A 17442-nucleotide genomic window follows, 5' to 3' on the forward strand; every position below is an offset into this window, starting at 1 on the left:
TTCCTAGTGCCGGCATGTTCCGCTGAAGTTTTAGTTGTGCAACAGCTGGAGGCACCCTGATTGGAAACAGCTGATATACACAGCAACACAAAGATTGCAATATCACATCCTATCTAACAATGGTCGACGTGATGAGTCTGTAGCAAAAATGTAAACCCTGATGGGTTTTTGGTTGAAAGTGCCCGCGATGGTCAGGTAGGACCTCAGCACTTGGGCGACTTCTCTGCGATTTAACTTTTTTTTTTTTTACCGCCAAATCACAGCTGTAACAAAGTTGAACAAATATCTTCAGCTTGACATATAGGCTACACCAGATACATACAGATGGTGCTGTCGCCATGGATACAGATTATACGTAGAAACCAATCTGACAGGTCGGATCTGTCACAAGCGCAATAGGACGACTGTGTGGTCCTGGGGGGTTGCTTCTTAACGCCATTTCCGCCTATGGGTTTACACCGCCATTATCTGTCGTGGCTATGGATGTAAGTGACCCTTGACATCAGATATCATGTGACAAAAACAATACGCAACCCTACTATCCATGACCATTAACGACTGGCAGAGCAATAGTTAAAAATATGAGAATTCTGGCTTGATAAATCCACAGTGGTCTCCAACCTGCGGGCCTCCAGATGTTGCAAAACTACAACTCCCAGCATGCCCGGACAGCCGTTGGCTGTCCGGGCATGCTGGGAATTGTAGTTTTGCAACATCTGGAGGTCCGCAGGTTGGAGACCACTGATTTAGAGCCACACAGGATGCTAAGCTGGGACTTGTAGTGCTGCAGGCTGCCTCATAGTCGCCACAATATCCTATACCTCCACCCAGAACACTTTCCTATGGCGTCAGCCTGACAAGCCCCACGGTCCGCACCGCTCCCTCACAGGCAAGAATTAAGCCAACAGGCCCAAGGCCTCAGCCGCCGCCCCGGACTCACCCGTCCGCTGCTATCAGTCTCTTCTCTCTCGCCGGGAGAGCCTTTCCACCTCTTCCTTCTCCTCCGTAACCCAACTTCCGCCTTTCTCGTGCCACTTCCGGGTACACCCCACCGTCGTCCGCTCTGATTGGCGCGTTGTGCAAACTGACAGCAGCGCCGGCCAATCGCTGCCTCGGCTCGTCAAAGTCACGCCACCAGCGCCGGATATGACGTCATGGGAGTGGTGGAATGCGGAAATGGTGCCTGAAAGGGGAGGACGGGATTTGTAGTTTCCCGGAGAGGAAGTCTAGTGATTGAGCTTTTCAACTTGGCATGATCGTGTCAGTAATGGATCCTGAAAAATAACGCAGGATTTATGTATATGTTTATTTATTTATGTATTTTTAATTTTGAAGAGTTGCAACTTTATTTAAATTGACATTTTCTTTTTCCTTTTGTACTTGTGTTGTTTCTTTAAAAAAAAAAAACTTTTAGTGTAAATCGTAATTCTTTTTGAGCGTTCGACAGTCTTTCATAGTTAGAAAAAAAAAACTACCCAAAAATGCCGATGTTAGAACCGTAGTGCATTTATCTTGGTGTCCCCCATTCACGCAGCAGGATTTCTGAGTGGAATACAGCGGAAAGAATTCCACCTGGAAATTCTGTTGCAGCAGAGTCCCTTTGCTTTCAATGGCATTCTGCTGCACTGTGCCCACAGCGGAAACATGCTGCAGAAATTCTCGTTCCGGTCTCCGCAGAAAAACTCGACATGTAATTTAAATTTCTTTTTGCGGAATCTGCGCGGAAATGCATTGTCGTCTATGGAGACGCCACAGTGTTTTTTGCCCCCCAAAAAAACGCTGCGTGTGCCTACGTACCACGTGCTGGAGCACTTTTCTCATGGATTACCCCAAGTCTACACCACCTTGTCTTTGATGCCCGCAGAACTGTAGGTGGGGGGGAAGAGGGGGTGGGGGGGGGGGTTCAAAACCAAAATGATCGCCAAAAACAGTGTCAAGAAGCGGGTGGCAGAACCAGGAGAGGACACTTTTGGCACAGACTTCTCTACACTCTTTCTAGCTTGATCTTCCTATTGGTCTGAACATCTAGACCCCGACCGATCAAAACTTTTGGCATGTCCCTAGTACAGTGTTTTCCAAACAGCGTGACTCTAGCTTTTGCAAAACTACAACTCCCAGAATGCCCGGCCATTGGCTGTCTGGGCATGCTGGGAGTTTTGTAGTTTTGCAACAGCTGGAGGCACACTGGTTGGGAAAAACTGGTGCTAGTCCTGCCCTCACTTCCTGAACTTCAGCTGGGACAAAGATGATGCTGCAGCCGGACAGTATTATGTTCTGGATGGTATGGGGACCCTAGTGGTCTTTTTTTTTATAAGCCATGATTTCTATAAAAAGGAGATAACATTTTCTTATGAAGTATATTAGAAAGGTTAAAGGGGTACTTTGGTGGGAAACATTTTTATTTTAAATCAACTGGTGCCAGAAAGTTAAACAGATTTGTAAATTACTTCTATAAAAAAAAATCTTTACCCTTCCAGTACTTTTTAGCAGCTGTATGCTACAGAGGAAATTCTTTTCTTTTTTAATTTCTTTTTTGTCTTGTCCACAGTGCTCTCTGCTGACACCTCTGTCCGTATCAGGAACTGTCCAGAGCAGGAGAAAATCCCCATTGCAAACCTATGCTGCTCTGAACAGTTCCTGACACGGACAGAGGTGTCAGCAGAGAGCACTGTGGACAAGACAATAGAGAAATTCAAAAAGAAAATAATTTCCTCTGTAGCATACAGCTGCTAAAAAGTACTGGAAGGGTAAAGATTTTTTAATAGAAGTCATTTACAAATCTGTTTAACTTTCTGGCACCAGTTGATAAAAAAAAAAAAAAAAGTTTTCCACCGGAGTACCGCGTTAACCTCTTGGAACCCTTTTATCATGTCATGGGGAGGGCGATCAGAGAAAAGAGGGGGCTGCAGTAACCTAGATAGCATGGCCAATACTGATTACAGGAGTCATTGTGATGGATGGGGCTCGTTGTTTTTTGTTTTGCTGACCGCTTTAGGTGCAGGTAGTGAGACAGTTGAATATTATTTATTTCAAAGTGTTTCCCAACCAGGGTGCCTCCAGCTGTTGCAAAACTACAACTCCCAGCATGCCCGGACAGCCTTCGGCACCCTGGTTGGGAAACACTGATGTATTGTCTAGTGTAAGCCCTAACGTGTTCTTGTCATATGGAGGATGAACCAGCAGGGTGCTCTCTTTAACAAGGAACCTGCCGCAGATCCGCGACAAAATATATGATCATAAATTCCATAGGGCAGGCAGGTGTGATATCACGTAACGTAATGTATTTTTCGTCATATAAGACGCACCCAATTTTAAAGCATAAAAATCTAGAAAATAAAGATTCTGAACCAAATACAATGTAAAGTATAGGGCAGTGATCTTCAACCTGCAGTCCTCAAGCCGTTGGCTGTCCGGGCATGCTGGGAGTTGTAGTTTTGCAACATCTGGAGGTCCGCAGGTTGAAGACCACTGGTATAGGAAGTTGTACTCATGTGTCCCCGCCACTCCGGACCCGTCACCTCTCGTTACCGCTGCCCTGGATGTCGCCCTCCATTGCTGTCGCCGCGTCCCCGGGGTGTCCCCGTCGCTCCGGAACGTCTCTGCTGCCCGGTACCGTCGCTCCGGAACGTCTCTGCTGCCCGGTACCGTCGCTCCGGAACGTCTCTGCTGCCCGGTACCGTCGCTCCGGAACGTCTCTGCTGCCCGGTATCCTCTGTCGCTACGTCATGACGCCAGCCATGCAGGGGATCCCGGCACGGAGCAGACACTGAGGAGGCAGGTAAGGTCCCTCCCGGTGTCCTGTAAGCTGTTCGGGACGCCGCGATTTCACCGCGGCGGTCCCGAACAGCCCGACTGAGCAGCCGGGTTAGTGTCACTTTCGCTTCAGACGCGGCGGTCAGCTTTGATCGCTGCGTCTGAAGGGTTAATACAGGGCATCACCGCGATCGGTGATGTCCTGTATTAGCCGTGGGTCCAGGCCGTTGATGGCCGCATGGAGCAAAAAATACAGAGCAATATCAAGGTAGAAAACTAAAAAATAATGAAAATAAAGGCCGGGGGTGGTTTATCATGATGGGGGCAGTGACCTGGGGGGATTATAATATTTAACAAGATCATGACAGGTACTCTTTAAAGAAGAATTCCATCGCTAAATCCCCTATCCGGAGGGGGGGGGGGGGGGAAGGACCACTGGGACACCCGCGAACTCTCGTATGGGGCCCCTGCTCTGCGTTTCTAGAGTGCGTTTCGTAGCCAGCACCTCAGCTGGTGCAAACACTCCTCCTCCATTCATCCTTATAGGAGAGGCAGAGATATACGTGAACGCTGTGTCCCGGCCTCTCATATAGAGATGAATGGAGGAGGAGTGTTTGTACCTGACAAATGTCCCACACAGCAGCTCGGCTGGGGCCAAGTCGGGGGCCGGTATGGGAGATCTTAGGGGTCCCAGCAGTCGGATCCCCCGTGATCAGACATTTATCTTATCACGCCCCCTCGCATAGAAGGGGTGGGTGTGCTGTCACGAGGGGGAGTGGCATGATGTCACATCTCCGCCCCCCACCCAAACATTCTGTATAGAATGCTGAGAGTGCGGGAGGGGTGATACATGGAGATCACGCGGGATGCCAGCGGCGTGACCCCAGCGATCAGACATCAGGGCATAATATGTATGTGGTCGGAGAACCCCTTTAAACTCCACCTGGAGAGATTCTATACTTTTGATATGCATACCTCTACACTTAAAGGAGAAAAAAAATATATAAAATCAACTGGTGCCAGAAAGTTATACATAGTTGTAAATTACTTACTAATCTTAATCCTTTCCGTACTTATCAGCTGCTGTATGTTCCTGTAGTTTTCAGTATACACTGATGTTTAAGGGTAATTTTTAGGTCCATGATTTTTAGTTTTTATTGGTACCAAATAATTTTTTTTACATTTACGCCATTGACTGTGCGGTTTGATTTACATTATATTTTAATAGTCCCTACATTTACACACACACAGCGATCCCACATAGTTTTTTTTCTTTCTAAAGTTTTTTTAGGGGAGGGGCTTATTCATTAGGGGAGGGGCTTATTCACATTTAGTAAAAAAATTGTTTTACATTCTATTCACTTATTTAGCCCCCATGGGAGGCTAATGCATGGAATCTTTAGATTGCATACACTGAACAATCCTGTCCTATAGGAACCTGCCATAGATCAGCATTGATCAGTGTTATGGGCACTCCATTACTACAGCTTGCCATAGAACAGCATTGATCAGTGTTATCAGCGCTCCATTACTACAGCCTACCATAGAACAGCATTGATCAGTGTTATCAGCGCTCCATTACTACAGCCTGCCATAGAACAGCATTGATCAGTGTTATCAGTGCTCCATTACTACAGCCTGCCATAGAACAGCATTGATCAGTGTTATTGGTGTTCCATTACTACAGCCTGCCATAGAACAGCATTGATCAGTGTTATAAGTGCTCTTTTACTACAGCCTGCCATAGAACAGCATTGATCAGTGTTATTGGCGCTGCATTACTACAGCCTGCCATAGAACAGCATTGATCAGTGTTATCAGCACTCCATTACTAGACCCTGTCATAGAACATCATTGATTAGTGTTATTGGTGCTGCATTACTACAGCCTGCCATAGAACAGCATTGATCAGTGTTATTGGTACTCCATTACTACAGCCTGCCATAGCACAGCATTGATCTGTATTATCGGCACTCCAGTACTACAGCCTGCCATAGAACAGCATTGATCAGTGTTATCAGCGCTCCATTACTACAGCCTGCCATAGAACATCATTGATCAGTGTTATTGGCGCTGCATCACTACAGCCTGCCATAGAACAGCATTGATCAGTGTTATCAGTGCTCCATTACTACAGCCTGCCATAGAACAGCATTGATCAGTGTTATCGGCGCTCCATTACTACAGCCTGCCATAGAACAGCAATGATCAGTGTTATCGGTGCTCAATTTCTACAGCCTGCCATAGCACAGCATTGATCAGTGTTATCGGTGCTCCATTACTACAGCCTGCTATAGAACAGCATTGATCAGTGTTATCAGCGCTCCATTACTACAGCCTGCTATAGAACAGCATTGATCTGTATTATCGGCACTACATTACTACAGCCTGCCATAGAACAGCATTGATCAGTGTTATCGGTGCTCCATTACTACAGCCTGCCATAGAACAGCATTGATCAGTGTTATCAGCGCTCCATTACTACAGCCTGCTATAGAACAGCATTGATCAGTGTTATCAGCGCTCCATTACTACAGCCTGCTATAGAACAGCATTGATCTGTATTATCGGCACTCCATTACTACAGCCTGCTATAGAACAGCATTGATCTGTATTATCGGCGCTCCAGTACTACAGCCTGGCTGCACTATTAGAGCACCAATCAGACAGACGGAGCATGTTAGAGACCCTCCCGTCCTCTTAGCTGATCGTGATGGTCCCTATCAGCTCCCTGAGATAGCCAACATGATCTTTCCCACTTTTAGATGCTGCAATCTACTTTGACGTTACGCCCTGCGCCCTCAATGCCAGTCTATGGGAGGAGGTGGCACGGCTGTCACGCTCCCTCCCATAGACTTGCATCAAGGGGGCGGGGCTTGATGTAATGAGAGGGCGGGGCTATGATGTCACGAGCTCCCGGCGCCGGCTCCAGCGTTTGGAACACTTTGTTCCAAATACTGAGCAGCGGAGTACCCCTTTAATACAATGGAATTGTTTGAATTCTGTTTTTGTTTTTCTCCGGAACAAAACCGTGGAACAATACAGGGATTGATCGTGTTTTAGTGATATTATTATCTCCGCCGGCCTTTCGTCTCACAGTAGTTGTAGCAGGTCACGGACTTCTCGTTTCGGGCCATGTATTGTATTCGCTGTCACTGATGTAGTGTCTGTTGCGTTTTGTGTCCTACATTTCCACCTGAATACAAAGAGTCTGACATATCAAATGTAAAACCGAGAAAAAAACGGAGCAATCGCTTCTCGCAGACGCTCAGGTTCCAGCTTTTTCTCTATGTCAGGCTATGGTGACGTCCCCTCCCAGACTCTTTCTATTTTAGGATTGTGGCGCTAATTTTCCCGTCAAAACAGCAATCACCTTGACGGGACCCATGCTAAGCGTATGCCGGGCGCTGCTGGTGTCCGCCGTGTGATGGATACCGCACTGTGCCACGGCTTCCGTTTACAATGGAAATCACTATGACAGTGTTCCCCAACAAGGCGCCTCCAGCTGTGGCAAAACTCCCAGCATTCCCAGACAGCCAAAGGCTCTCTGTGCACCCATATATAGTTGTAGGCCCCTATACTGCCCCATATATAGTTGTAGACCCCTATACTGTCCCATATATAGTTGTAGGTCCCTATACTGCCCCCATATATAGTTGTAGACCCCTATACTGCCCCCATACATAGTTGTAGGACCATATACTGCCCCCAAATATAGTTGTAGACCCCTATACTGCCCCCATATATAGTTGTAGGCCCCTATACTGCCCCCATATATAGTTGTAGACCCCTATACTGCCCCCATATATAGTTGTAGGCCCCTATACTGCCCCATATATAGTTGTAGGCCCCTATACTGCCCCCATATATAGTTGTAGGCCCCTATACTGCCCCCATATATAGTTGTAGGCCCCTATACTGCCCCCATATATAGTTGTAGGCCCCTATACTGCCCCCATATATAGTTGTAGGCCCCTATACTGCCCCATATATAGTTGTAGACCCCTATACTGTCCCATATATAGTTGTAGACCCCTATACTGCCCCCATATATAGTTGTAGACCCCTATACTGCCCCCATACATAGTTGTAGGACCGTATACTGCCCCCATATATAGTTGTAGGCCCCTATACTGCCCCCATATATAGTTGTAGGCCCCTATACTGCCCCCATATATAGTTGTAGGCCCCTATACTGCCCCATATATAGTTGTAGGCCCCTATACTGCCCCCATATATAGTTGTAGGCCCCTATACTGCTCCATATATAGTTGTAGGCCCCTATACTGTCCCATATATAGTTGTAGGCCCCTATACTGCCCCCATATATAGTTGTAGGCCCCTATACTGACCCATATATAGTTGTAGGCCCCTATACTGCCCCCATATATAGTTGTAGGCCCCTATACTGCCCCATATATAGTTGTAGGCCCCTATACTGCCCCCATATATAGTTGTAGGCCCCTATACTGCCCCATATATAGTTGTAGGCCCCTATACTGCCCCCATATATAGTTGTAGGCCCCTATACTGCTCCATATATAGTTGTAGGCCCCTATACTGCCCCATATATAGTTGTAGGCCCCTATACTGCCCCATATATAGTTGTAGGCCCCTATACTGCCCCATATATAGTTGTAGGCCCCTATACTGCCCCCATATAGTTATAGGGCCCAATACTGCCCCAATATATAGTTGTAGGACCATATACTGCCCCATATATATAGTTGTAGGACCATATACTGCCCCTATATATAGTTGTAGGCCCCTATACTGCCCCATATATAGTTGTAGGCCCCTATACTGCCCATATATAGTTGTAGGCCCCTATACTGCCCCATATATAGTTGTAGGCCCCTATACTGCCCCCATATATAGTTGTAGGCCCCTATACTGCCCCATATATAGTTGTAGGCCCCTATACTGCCCCCATATATAGTTGTAGGCCCCTATACTGCCCCATATATAGTTGTAGGCCCCTATACTGCCCCCATATATAGTTGTAGGCCCCTATACTGCTCCATATATAGTTGTAGGCCCCTATACTGCCCCATATATAGTTGTAGGCCCCTATACTGCCCCATATATAGTTGTAGGCCCCTATACTGCCCCATATATAGTTGTAGGCCCCTATACTGCCCCCATATAGTTATAGGGCCCAATACTGCCCCAATATATAGTTGTAGGACCATATACTGCCCCATATATATAGTTGTAGGACCATATACTGCTCCTATATATAGTTGTAGGCCCCTATACTGCCCCATATATAGTTGTAGGCCCCTATACTGCCCATATATAGTTGTAGGCCCCTATACTGCCCCATATATAGTTGTAGGCCCCTATACTGCCCCCATATATAGTTATAGGCCCCCTATACTGTCCCATATATAGTTGTAGGCCCCTATACTGCCCCATATATAGTTGTAGGCCCCTATACTGCCCCCATATATAGTTGTAGGCCCCTATACTGCCCCATATATAGTTGTAGGCCCCTATACTGCCCCATATATAGTTGTAGGCCCCTACACTGCCCCATATATATTTGTAGGCCCCTATACTGCCCCATATATAGTTGTAGGCCCCTATACTGCCCCATATATAGTTGTAGGCCCCTATACTGCCCCATATATAGTTGTAGGCCCCTATACTGCCCCATATATAGTTGTAGGCCCCTACACTGCCCCATATATATTTGTAGGCCCCTATACTGCCCCATATATAGTTGTAGGCCCCTATACTGCCCCATATATAGTTGTAGGCCCCTACACTGCCCCATATATATTTGTAGGCCCCTATACTGCCCCATATATAGTTGTAGGCTCCTATACTGCCCCCATATATAGTTGTAGGCCCCTACACTGTCCCATATATAGTTGTAGGCCCCTATACTGCCCTCATATATAGTTGTAGGCCCCTATACTGCCCCATATATAGTTGTAGGCCCCTACACTGCCCCATATATAGTTGTAGGCCCCTATACTGCCCCATATATAGTTGTAGGCCCCTATACTGCCCCCCATATATAGTTGTAGGCCCCTATACTGCCCCATATATAGTTGTAGGCCCCTATACTGCCCCATATATAGTTGTAGGCCCCTATACTGCCCCATATATAGTTGTAGGCCCCTATACTGCCCCATATATAGTTGTAGGCCCCTATACTGCCCCATATATAGATGTAGGTCTCTATGCTGCCCCCATATATAGTTGTATGCCCCTATACTGCCACTATAAATAGTTATAGGCCCCTATGCTGCCCCCGTATATAGTTGTAGGCCCCTATACTGCCCCCATATACAGCTGTAGGCCCCTATACTGCCCCCATATATAGTTGTAGGCCCCTATACTGCCCCATATATAGTTGTAGGCCCCTATACTGCCCCATATATAGTTGTAGGCCCCTATACTGCCCCATATATAGTTGTAGGCCCCTATACTGCCCTATATATAGATGTAGGCCTCTATGCTGCCCCCATATATAGTTGTATGCCCCTATACTGCCACTATAAATAGTTATAGGCCCCTATACTGCCCCCATATATAGTTGTAGGCCTCTATACTGCCCCCATATACAGCTGTAGGCCCCTATACTGCCCCCATATATAGTTGTAGGCCCCTATACTGCCCCCATATATAGTTCACAGAGGGGTACACACTTTAAAATATAACTTTTAATCAGACACGTCTAAAACCAATCAATAGCACAGGCCCCACAACAAAAAGCCAGTGGTTTAAGTTGACACCAGATCTAAAAGTATAGACTGCACACAGATGGAGGTGTGTCTATGTAGGGGATAGTGAGGGGAGCAGTGGTGCACAGAGTGCATAAATCACCCTAAAATGCCCTATCGGGGAGATGTAGTGTAGACTACCCCTGCTCCCACAGGGACTGTCGGGGCACTCGCCCTAAAAAGACCGACCCCTGCCCCGATATATCCCTTGGACTGCGCCCTATAAATCCCTGGCAAAATAAAACATGCCCTTGCTCTGGTATACCCGACGCGTTTCTACCACATCGGTGGGTTCCTCAGGGGTTAACCAGGCAACTTGCAAAGAATCAATATCCCAATTTACAGTTACAATAATGTGAAAAGTAATCAAAGTAAGGGCTATCACCAAATAGAATTTACAAAAGTATTTACAATTTAGGCAATGCCATGAGTATATCTAACTATTAAGCACCTATCCAGTTTAGGCAATAATGGTGCTAATAATGTCAGCTGTCTACTGGCAGAAAATGCCAGCAGATGATTACTCACGGTTACCACGGGTTGCCGCAGTGGCGGTATCCCCAGGTGCACTCCCACAATGGTGGGTAGCGCACTCAGCCGATCGGTGTCCTGGCTAACCTGCCGCGGACACCCACGCTATACTTATGCGTGTCTGAAAGGAGATCACGCGCGCTTCCCAGGCCGCCGTGCGTCACTTCCGGTGGTGACGTCTCACCTCCGGTGACGCATATCCCAGCGCCGAGCGTCGCTCGTTGCTAGGCAGCGCCAGGTAATTACCAACAGCGCTGCCAGCAACTGAAAGAATCAAATTATTTAGCCGAATCTAGAGGTAAAACGGACCATGATAAATATGCATATACAGGTGCGGGGTGAGAAATATTAGAAACGTCCTATGAAAAGCAAAAATAGAACTTCTATGCGAACCCTCTGTATTGACCTATGCCTATATACAAAATATATATAGAGCATTTGTGCATAGGAAAAAAGGGCTGGATGATTAAAATGTACATAATTGGGGGGAGAGGGGGGGGGGGTTGTAATCATAAGGAAGACTGACAAGGCGATGAGGAGAAGGGGGGGGGGGGAGTCTAATAACCCAAGATGTTAAATGTGTGGCAGAGAAGCCCAGAGAGCTCAAGGATATATACTTCCCCCATATATAGTTGTAGGCCCCTATACTGCCCCCATATATAGTTGTAGACCCCTATACTGCCCCCATATATAGTTGTAGGCCCCTATGTTGCCCCCTGTCCTCTATGCCCCATTTAAATAGTAGTAGGTAGGAGACCCCCACAGCTTTACTGCCCTGCTGCTTTGATGCTCCATTGCTGGGCCATAGCCGTAGGTCCCTAGACTGGAGGAGCCACAAAATTGGCAGCTTCTGCTGGAGGTACCCTGGTTGGAAAAGAAAACTATTTAAGAGATAATTCAGGTCAGAGCACATTAGTAAAATGTTTTGTTTTGGTAGGAAAGAGTTAAGATATTAATGCAGCACATATATATTACTGAGAAAATGGTGCGGGATTCCACTTTGTCTCACACCTCATGGGAATATACCCTACACTCGCTTCTGGGTATGTAAATACGGCCGGTTCATTTATCATGTGCCAGATCCCGATATCTCAGCTGTTACGCCGAGCGCTCCGGGTCCCCGCTCCTCCCCGGAGCGCTCGCTACACTCTCCCCACTGCAGCGCTCCGGTCAGATCCACTGACCCGGGGCGCTGCGATTCCGCTTCCAGCCGGGATGCGGTTCGCGATGCGGGTAGCGCCCGCTCGCGATGCGCACCCCGGCTCCCGTACCTGACTCGCTCTCCCTCGGTCCTGTCCCGGCGCGCGCGGCCCCGCTCCCTAGGGCGCGCGCGCGCCGGGTCTTTGCGATTTAAAGGGCCACTGCGCCGCTGATTGGCGCAGTGATTCCAATTAGTGTGTTCACCTGTGCACTTCCCTATATCACCTCACTTCCCCTGCACTCCCTTGCCGGATCTTGTTGCCATCGTGCCAGTGAAAGCGTTTCCTTGTGTGTTCCTAGCCTGTGTTCCAGACCTCCTGCCGTTGCCCCTGACTACGATCCTTGCTGCCTGCCCCGACCTTCTGCTACGTCCGACCTTGCTTCTGTCTACTCCCTTGTACCGCGCCTATCTTCAGCAGTCAGAGAGGTTGAGCCGTTGCTAGTGGATACGACCTGGTCACTACCGCCGCAGCAAGTCCATCCCGCTTTGCGGCGGGCTCTGGTGAAAACCAGTAGTGACTTAGAACCGATCCACTAGCACGGTCCACGCCAATCCCTCTCTGGCACAGAGGATCCACTACCTGCCAGCCGGCATCGTGATAGTAGATCCGGCCATGGATCCCGCTGAAGTTCCACTGCCAGTTGTCGCTGACCTCACCACGGTGGTCGCCCAGCAGTCACAACAGATAGCGCAACAAGGCCAACAGCTGTCTCAACTGACCGTTATGCTACAGCAGTTACTACCACAGCTTCAGCAATCATCTCCTCCGCCAGCTCCTGCACCTCCTCCGCAGCGAGTGGCCGCCTCTGGTCTACGCCTATCCTTTCCGGATAAATTTGATGGGGACTCTAAGTATTGCCGTGGCTTTCTTTCCCAATGTTCCCTGCACCTGGAGATGATGTCGGACCAGTTTCCCACTGAAAGGTCTAAGGTGGCTTTCGTAGTCAGCCTTCTGTCTGGAAAAGCCCTGTCTTGGGCCACACCACTCTGGGACCGCAATGACCCCGTCACTGCCTCTGTACACTCCTTCTCGGAAATCCGAAGTGTCTTTGAGGAACCTGCCCGAGCCTCTTCTGCTGAGACTGCCCTGTTGAACCTGGTCCAGGGTAATTCTTCCGTTGGCGAGTATGCCGTACAATTCCGTACTCTTGCTTCAGAATTATCCTGGAATAATGAGGCCCTCTGCGCGACCTTTAAAAAAGGCCTATCCAGCAACATTAAAGATGTTCTGGCCGCACGAGAAATCCCTGCTAATCTACATGAACTCATTCACCTAGCCACTCGCATTGACATGCGTTTTTCCGAAAGGCGTCAGGAGCTCCGCCAAGATATGGACTCTGTTCGCACGAGGCGTTTCTTCTCCTCGGCTCCTCTCTCCTCTGGTCCCCTGCAATCCGTTCCTGTGCCTCCCGCCGTGGAGGCTATGCAGGTCGACCGGTCTCGCCTGACACCTCAAGAGAGGACACGACGCCGCATGGAGAATCTCTGCCTGTACTGTGCTAGTACCGAACACTTCCTGAGGGATTGTCCTATCCGTCCTCCCCGCCTGGAAAAACGTACGCTGACTCCGCACAAAGGTGAGACAGTCCTTGATGTCTACTCTGCTTCTCCACGTCTTACTGTGCCTGTGCGGATGTCTGCCTCTGCCTTCTCCTTCTCTACTATGGCCTTCTTGGACTCTGGATCTGCAGGAAATTTTATTTTGGCCTCTCTCATCAACAGGTTCAACATCCCAGTGACCAGTCTCGCCAGACCCCTCTACATCAATTGTGTAAACAATGAAAGATTGGACTGTACCATACGTTTCCGCACGGAGCCCCTTCTAATGTGCATCGGATCTCATCACGAGAGGATTGAACTTTTGGTCCTCCCCAATTGCACTTCTGAAATTCTCCTTGGACTTCCCTGGCTTCAACTTCATTCCCCAACCCTGGATTGGTCCACTGGGGAGATCAAGAGTTGGGGGCCCTCTTGTTCCAAGGACTGTCTAAAACCGGTTCCCAGTAACCCTTGCCGTGACTCTGTGGTTCCTCCGGTAACCGGTCTCCCTAAGGCCTATATGGACTTTGCGGATGTTTTCTGCAAAAAACAAGCTGAGACTCTACCTCCTCACAGGCCTTATGATTGTCCTATCGACCTCCTCCCGGGCACTACTCCACCCCGGGGCAGAATTTATCCTCTGTCCGCCCCAGAGACTCTTGCCATGTCTGAATACGTCCAGGAAAATTTAAAAAAGGGCTTTATCCGTAAATCCTCCTCTCCTGCCGGAGCCGGATTTTTCTTTGTGTCCAAAAAAGATGGCTCTCTACGTCCTTGCATTGACTACCGCGGTCTTAATAAAATCACGGTTAAGAACCGCTACCCCCTACCCCTCATCTCTGAACTCTTTGATCGCCTCCAAGGTGCCCACATCTTTACTAAACTGGACTTAAGAGGTGCTTATAATCTCATCCGCATCAGAGAGGGGGATGAATGGAAAACGGCATTTAACACCAGAGATAGACACTTTGAGTATCTGGTCATGCCCTTTGGCCTGTGCAACGCCCCTGCCGTCTTCCAAGACTTTGTTAATGAAATTTTTCGTGATCTTTTATACTCCTGTGTTGTTGTATATCTGGACGATATCCTAATTTTTTCTGCCAATCTAGAAGAACACCGCCAGCATGTCCGTATGGTTCTTCAGAGACTTCGTGACAATCAACTCTATGCCAAAATTGAGAAATGTCTGTTTGAATGCCAATCTCTTCCTTTTCTAGGATACTTGGTCTCTGGCCAGGGACTACAAATGGATCCAGACAAACTCTCTGCCGTCTTAGATTGGCCACGCCCCTCCGGACTCCGTGCTATCCAACGCTTTTTGGGGTTCGCCAATTATTACAGGCAATTTATTCCACATTTTTCTACCGTTGTGGCTCCTATCGTGGCTTTAACCAAAAAAAATGCCGATCCCAAGTCTTGGCCTCCTCAAGCGGAAGACGCCTTTAAACGACTCAAGTCTGCCTTTTCTTCGGCTCCCGTGCTCTCCAGACCTGACCCTTCCAAACCCTTCCTATTGGAGGTTGATGCCTCCTCAGTGGGAGCTGGAGCTGTTCTTCTACAAAAAAATTCTTCCGGGCATGCTGTCACTTGTGGTTTTTTTTCTAGGACCTTCTCTCCGGCGGAGAGGAACTACTCCATCGGGGATCGAGAGCTTCTAGCCATCAAATTAGCACTTGAGGAATGGAGGCATCTGCTGGAGGGATCAAGATTTCCAGTTATTATTTACACCGACCACAAGAACCTCTCCTACCTCCAGTCTGCCCAACGGCTGAATCCTCGCCAGGCCCGGTGGTCTCTGTTCTTTGCCCGATTTAATTTTGAAATTCACTTTCGGCCTGCCGATAAGAACATTAGGGCCGATGCTCTCTCTCGTTCCTCGGATGCCTCGGAAGTTGAACTCTCTCCGCAACACATCATTCCTCCTGACTGCCTGATTTCCACTTCTCCAGCCTCCATCAGGCAAACTCCTCCAGGAAAGACCTTTGTTTCTCCACGCCAACGCCTCGGAATCCTCAAATGGGGTCACTCCTCCCATCTCGCAGGTCATGTGGGCATCAAGAAATCTGTGCAACTCATCTCCCGCTTCTATTGGTGGCCGACTCTGGAGACGGATGTTGTGGACTTTGTGCGAGCCTGCACTATCTGTGCCCGGGATAAGACTCCTCGCCAGAAGCCCGCTGGTTTTCTTCATCCCCTGCCTGTCCCCGAACAGCCTTGGTCTCTGATTGGTATGGATTTTATTACTGATTTACCCCCTTCCCGTGGCAACACTGTTATTTGGGTGGTCGTTGATCGATTCTCCAAAATGGCACATTTCATCCCTCTTCCTGGTCTTCCTTCAGCGCCTCAGTTGGCTAAACAATTTTTTGTACACATTTTTCGTCTTCACGGGTTGCCTACGCAGATCGTCTCGGATAGAGGCGTCCAATTCGTGTCTAAATTCTGGAGGGCTCTCTGTAAACAACTCAAGATTAAATTAAATTTTTCTTCTGCATATCATCCCCAATCCAATGGACTTAAATTGACTTAATAGAAAGAATTAACCAGGTCTTGGGTGATTATTTACGACATTTTGTTTCCTCCCGCCAGGATGACTGGGCAGATCTCCTTCCATGGGCCGAATTCTCGTATAACTTCAGAGTCTCTGAATCTTCCTCCAAATCCCCATTTTTCGTGGTGTACGGCCGTCACCCTCTTCCCCCCCTCCCTACCCCCTTGCCCTCTGGTCTGCCCGCTGTGGATGAAATTTCTCGTGACCTTTCCATCATATGGAGAGAGACCCAAAATTCTCTCTTACAGGCTTCATCACGCATGAAGAAGTTCGCGGATAAGAAAAGAAGAGCTCCTCCCATTTTTTCCTTTGGAGATAAGGTATGGCTCTCCGCTAAATATGTCCGCTTCCGTGTCCCTAGCTACAAGTTGGGACCACGCTATCTTGGTCCTTTCAAAATTTTGTGTCAGATTAATCCTGTCTCTTACAAACTTCTTCTTCCTCCTTCTCTTCGTATTCCTAATGCCTTTCCCGTTTCTCTTCTTAAACCACTCATCATCAACCGTTTCTCTCCCAAATCTGTTCCTCCCACTCCTGTTTCCGGCTCCTCGGACATCTTCTCCGTCAAAGAGATTCTAGCATCTAAAAAGGTCAGAGGGAAAACCTTTTTTTTGGTGGATTGGGAGGGTTGTGGTCCAGAGGAGAGATCCTGGGAACCTGAGGACAACATCCTAGACAAAAGTCTGCTCCTCAGGTTCTCAGGCTCTAAGAAGAGGGGGAGACCCAAGGGGGGGGGTACTGTTACGCCGAGCGCTCCGGGTCCCCGCTCCTCCCCGGAGCGCTCGCTACACTCTCCCCACTGCAGCGCTCCGGTCAGATCCACTGACCCGGGGCGCTGCGATTCCGCTTCCAGCCGGGATGCGGTTCGCGATGCGGGTAGCGCCCGCTCGCGATGCGCACCCCGGCTCCCGTACCTGACTCGCTCTCCCTCGGTCCTGTCCCGGCGCGCGCGGCCCCGCTCCCTAGGGCGCGCGCGCGCCGGGTCTTTGCGATTTAAAGGGCCACTGCGCCGCTGATTGGCGCAGTGATTCCAATTAGTGTGTTCACCTGTGCACTTCCCTATATCACCTCACTTCCCCTGCACTCCCTTGCCGGATCTTGTTGCCATCGTGCCAGTGAAAGCGTTTCCTTGT

At 48.6% G+C, this 17442-nt stretch overlaps 1 protein-coding gene across 1 annotated transcript in view; it reads right to left on the bottom strand.

The window, feature by feature from the left end:
• The window catches only part of RAB5C (RAB5C, member RAS oncogene family), a 36423-nt gene extending 35336 nt beyond the window's left edge, over nucleotides 1–1087 (bottom strand). Inside the window, exon 1 of the mRNA XM_056549170.1 lies at nucleotides 941–1087. The gene's annotated coding sequence lies outside the window, so the exon portion shown is untranslated. The remainder of the gene's footprint in view (nucleotides 1–940) is intronic.
• Between the last annotated feature and the right edge of the window lie 16355 nt (nucleotides 1088–17442).

Source organism: Hyla sarda, chromosome 12 (assembly GCF_029499605.1).
Source record: "Hyla sarda isolate aHylSar1 chromosome 12, aHylSar1.hap1, whole genome shotgun sequence".
Classification (NCBI taxonomy): domain Eukaryota; kingdom Metazoa; phylum Chordata; class Amphibia; order Anura; family Hylidae; genus Hyla; species Hyla sarda.